Consider the following 5631-nt stretch of genomic DNA (forward strand, 5'->3'; position numbering starts at 1 on the left):
TATTCTAATTTACTGGCTTTTACCTGTATATATGTATATATACATATATATATATGCATATATATACATATACAGTATATATATACATATATACATATATATGTACATATATACACACACACATATATATATATATATATATATATATATATATATATATATATATTAATATACATATATTAATATATTAACACATATGAAAAAAAAATGTACACAGTCTCATCCATTCTTGCTTTATATTTGAGTTGCAAAATCATATTCATACAATCAAATGACTTGTGCGTGCGTGTGTGTGTGCGTGTGTGTGTGTGTGTGTGTGTGTGTGTGTGTGTGTGTGTGTGTGTGTGTGAACAACAACAAAGTAATAACCCTCACCTGGACTAACCTCCTGGAATGAGTCCCCGAGCAGTAACAACAAAATTACTGTGCCTGTGAAACATGAGACAGCAATAAGTTTACAAGGAAAATGAGCGTGAACATTAGAAGCGACAGAACATCTTTCTTAGTTTTCCATGCCTCTGCTTTGGTGACAAACATCCATTCATTCATTTTGTACCGCTTGAAATTCCTCTAAACCAGCAGCGCCTGTGAACGCAAAAATTGCGGCCCAACTTTTTTTGACGATGGCACAACATGGAGAGATGTTATTGGGAACTTTAGAGAAGAACTGCACTTTTCTGGAAAGTTTTCTATCATTCACAATGCTTATGTAAGACAAGAACACATACTCTATATTTTTCTTTGTTTATTAGACTTAGACTTCCTTTTTATCGTCATTCAAATTTGAACTTTACAGTACGGATAAGAACGGAATTTTGTTGCATTAGCTCGTTGTAGTGCAGGATAAAAGAGCAATAAGGTGCAGATATAAATAAATAGATTACTGTACAGATAAATGTATTGCACTTTTGCATATGCATCCACGGTTATGGATGTATGTTATATTGTCTTTATATCCCAGCCAGTTAATCCATTTTTGGGGGGAATTGAGGGGATTATTATGATGCGTTCAAGAGTCTTACAGCCTGAGGGAAGAAGCTGTTACAGAACCTGGAGGTTCTGCTACGGAGGCTGCGGAACCTAGTACGGAGGCTGTGGAACCTAACCTTTATGCAATTTAACTTGTGAATCAACAACATTCAGGTGAGGGATCAGACAAAGAGCAGCTCGAAGACTTCTATGGGAATTAAACAACAAAGACTCAGATTTCCCTCGCCCGGACGCGGGTCACCGGGGCCCCCCTCTGGAGCCAGGCCTGGAGTTGGGGCACGATGGCGAGCGCCTGGTGGTCGGGCCTGTCCCCATGGGGCCCGGCCGGGCACAGTCCGAAGAGGCAACGTGGGTCACTCCTCCAATGGGCTCACCACTCATGGGAGGGGCCATAGAGGTCGGGTGCATTGTGAGCTGGGCGGCAGCCGAAGGCAGGGCACTTGGCGGTCCGATCCTCGGCTACATAAGCTAGCTCTTGGGACGTGGAACGTCACCTCGCTGGGGGGGAAGGAGCCTGAGCTAGTGCGCGAGGTAGACAAGTTCCGGCTAGATATAGTCGGACACACCTCGACGCAAAGCAAGGGCTCTGGAACCAGTTCTCTCGAGAGGGGTTGGACTCTCTTCCACACTGGCGTTGCACGCAGTGAGAGGCGACGAGCTGGGGTAGCAATTCTTGTTGCCCCCCGGCTCAAAGCCTGCACGTTGGAGTTCAACCCGGTGGACGAGAGGGTAGCCTCCCTCCGCCTTCGGGTGGGGGGACGGGTCCTGACTGTTGTTTGTGTTTACGCACCAAACAGCAGTTCAGAGTACCCACCCTTTTTGGATGCACTCGAGGGAGTACTGGAAAGTGCTCCCCCGGGTGATTCCCTCGTCCTACTGGGTGACTTCAACGCTCATGTTGGCAACGACAGTGAAACCTGGAGAGGCGTGATTGGGAAGAATGGCCGCCCGGATCTGTGTTTTGTTATTGGACTTTTGTGCTCGTCACAGATTGTCCATAACAAACACCATGTTCAAACATAAGGGTGTCCATATGTGCACTTGGCACCAGGACACCCTAGGCCGCAGTTCCATGATCGACTTTGTAGTTGTGTCATCGGATTTGCGGCCTCATGTTTTGGACACTCGGGTGAAGAGAGGGGCGGAGCTTTCTACCGATCACCACCTGGTGGTGAGTTGGCTGCAATGGTGGGGGAGGATGCCGGACAGACCTGGCAGGCCCAAACGCATTGTGAGGGTCTGCTGGGAACGTCTGGCAGAGTCTCCTGTCAGAGAGAGTTTCAATTCCCACCTCCGGAAGAACTTTGAACATGTCACGAGAGAGGTGCTGGACATTGAGTCCGAATGGACCATGTTCCGCGCCTCTATTGTCGAGGCGGCTGATTGGAGCTGTGGCCGCAAGGTAGTTGGTGCTTGTCGTGGCGGTAATCCCAGAACCCGTTGGTGGACACCGGCGGTGAGGGATACCGTCAAGCTGAAGAAGGAGTCCTATCGGGTTCTTTTCTGTGGTGTGCTCTCCTATTTCTGGGGCTGAGGTTGCTGAGGTAGTTAAAAAGCTCCTCGGTGGCAAGGCCCCGGGGGTGGATGAGATCCGCCCGGAGTTCCTTAAGGCTCTGGATGCTGTGGGGCTGTCTTGGTTGACAAGACTCTGCAGCATCGCGTGGACATTGGGGGCGGTACCTCTGGATTGGCAGACCGGGGTGGTGGTTCCTCTCTTTAAGAAGGGGAACCGGAGGGTGTGTTCTAACTATCGTGGGATCACACTCCTCAGCCTTCCCGGTAAGGTCTATTCAGGTGTACTGGAGAGGAGGCTACGCCGGATAGTCGAACCTCGGATTCAGGAGGAACAGTGTGGTTTTCGTCCTGGTCGTGGAACTGTGGACCAGCTCTATACTCTCGGCAGGGTCCTTGAGGGTGCATGGGAGTTTGCCCAACCAGTCTACATGTGCTTTGTGGACTTGGAAAAGGCATTCGACCGTGTCCCTCGGGAGGTCCTGTGGGGAGTGCTCAGAGAGTATGGGGTATCGGACTGTTTGATTGTGGCTGTCCGCTCCCTGTACGATCAGTGTCAGAGCTTGGTCCGCATTGCCGGCAGTAGGTCGGACACGTTTCCAGTGAGGGTTGGACTCCGCCAAGGCTGCCCTTTGTCACCGATTCTGTTCATAACTTTTATGGACAGAATTTCTAGGCGCAGTCAAGGCATTGAGGGGATCTGGTTTGGTGGCTGCAGGATTAGGTCTCTGCTTTTTGCGGATGATGTGGTCCTGATGGCTTCATCTGGCCAGGATCTTCAGCTCTCGCTGGATCGGTTCGCAGCCGAGTGTGAAGCGACTGGGATGAGAATCAGCACCTCCAATTCCGAGTCCATGGTTCTCGCCCGGAAAAGGGTGGAGTGCCATCTCCGGGTTGGGGAGGAGACCCTGCCCCAAGTGGAGGAGTTCAAGTACCTAGGAGTCTTGTTCACGAGTGGGGGAAGAGTGGATCGTGAGATCGACAGGCGGATCGGTGCGGCATCTTCAGTAATGCGGACGCTGTATCGATCCGTTGTGGTGAAGAAGGAGCTGAGCCGGAAGGCAAAGCTCTCAATTTACCGGTCGATCTACGTTCCCATCCTCACCTATGGTCATGAGCTTTGGGTTATGACCGAAAGGACACGATCACGGGTACAAGCGGCCGAAATGAGTTTCCTCCGCCGGGTGGCGGGGCTCTCCCTTAGAGATAGGGTGAGAAGCTCTGTCATCCGGGGGGAGCTCAAAAGTAAAGCCGCTGCTCCTCCACATCGAGAGGAGCCAGATGAGGTGGTTCGGGCATCTGGTCAGGATGCCACCCGAGCGCCTCCCTAGGGAGGTGTTTAGGGCACGTCCAACCGGTAGGAGGCCACGGGGAAGACCCAGGACACGTTGGGAAGACTATGTCTCCCGGCTGGCCTGGGAACGCCTCGGGATCCCCCGGGAAGAGCTGGACGAAGTGGCTGGGGAGAGGAAAGTCTGGGCTTCCCTGCTTAGGCTGCTGCCCCCGCGACCCGACCTCGGATAAGCGGAAGAAGATGGATGGATGGATGGATGGATCAACAACATTAGCAAAAGTCAGCTAACAATGGAGTCAATGTGAGTTGCTCTATTCCCCCTATAAAGCGCTCTAAAAAACATAGAAAATCCTCCATCATCGTTTTAGATACACTCTGCAAGCATATACAGGTATGTAATATAGTAACATACCGTATTTTTCGGACTATAAGTCGCAGTTTTTTTTCATAGTTTGGCCGGGGGTGCGACTTATACTCAGGAGCGACTTATGTGTGAAATTATTAACACATTACCGTAAAATATCAAATAATATTATTTAGCTCATTCACGTAAGAGACTCGACGTATAAGATTTCATGGGATTTAGCGATTAGGAGTGACAGATTGTTTGGTAAACGTATAGCATGTTCTAAATGTTATAGTTATTTGAATGACTCTTACCATAATATGTTACGTTTACATACCAGGCACGTTCTCAGTTGGTTATTTATGCCTCATATAACGTACACTTATTCAGCCTGTTGTTTACTATTCTTTATTTATTTTAAATTGCCTTTCAAATGTCTATTCTTGGTGTTGGGTTTTATCAAATAAATTTCCCCAAAAAATGTGACTTATACTCCAGTGCGACTTATATATGTTTTTTTCCTTCTTTATTATGCATTTTCGGCAGGTGCGACTTATTCTCCGGTGCGACTTATACTCATACTTGCCAACCCTCACGAATTTTCCGGGAGACTCCCGAAATTCAGTGCCTCACCCGAAAACCTTCCGGGACAAATATTCTCCCGAAAGTCTCCCGATTTTCAGCCGGAGCTGGAGGGGGCGTGGCTTCCATGCGGACCTGAGTGAGGACAGCCTTTTTTCACGACGGGAGGACAACAGGGTGACAAGAACTAAATCATCCAGACTAGAGATAAATTGTATTATTATGTTGATCTTACCTAAAAATAAATATATTTATTAATTTAAAAAAAAAAAACTAAATACATTTTTACTATATTTTGCTAAAAACATCAAAATGAATTGTATTTTTATTTGTATTTTTACCTGACTCCTTATTACATCCAGCCATAGAATTATACATTAAAATAAACATATTTGAAATAATGAATTTTAAAATATTCTAAAAATTCATTTAAAATGACCATATTTAATTATTAAAATAATTGCTTGTTTATCAACAACTTTAGCATTTTATTCATTACATTTTGAAGCTCTCAGAAGCCAAGTTATGTTATATTCCTTAATATTTATTTATGCAAGTTTGAAGTATCAATTATCTAAACACAGTTTTGTTTGCATATTTTCAGGATGTATATATATATATATATATATATATATATATACATATATATATATATATATATATATATATATATACATATATATCTACATCCTGAAAATATGCAAACAAAACTGTGTTTGGATAATTGATACTTCAAACTTGCATAAATCGGAGGTTTCAAGGTTGGCAAGTATGCTTATACTCCGAAAAATACGGCATACATTCATAAAAACATGTAATATTTACGTATTTTGATCTTTTTAAGCATACGGCATTGTGAGGTCACACACTGATGTTGGTCAAGAAGGCCTGGCTCTCAGTCTCTGTT

Source organism: Nerophis lumbriciformis, linkage group LG27 (genome assembly GCF_033978685.3).
Source record: "Nerophis lumbriciformis linkage group LG27, RoL_Nlum_v2.1, whole genome shotgun sequence".
Lineage (NCBI taxonomy): Eukaryota > Metazoa > Chordata > Actinopteri > Syngnathiformes > Syngnathidae > Nerophis > Nerophis lumbriciformis.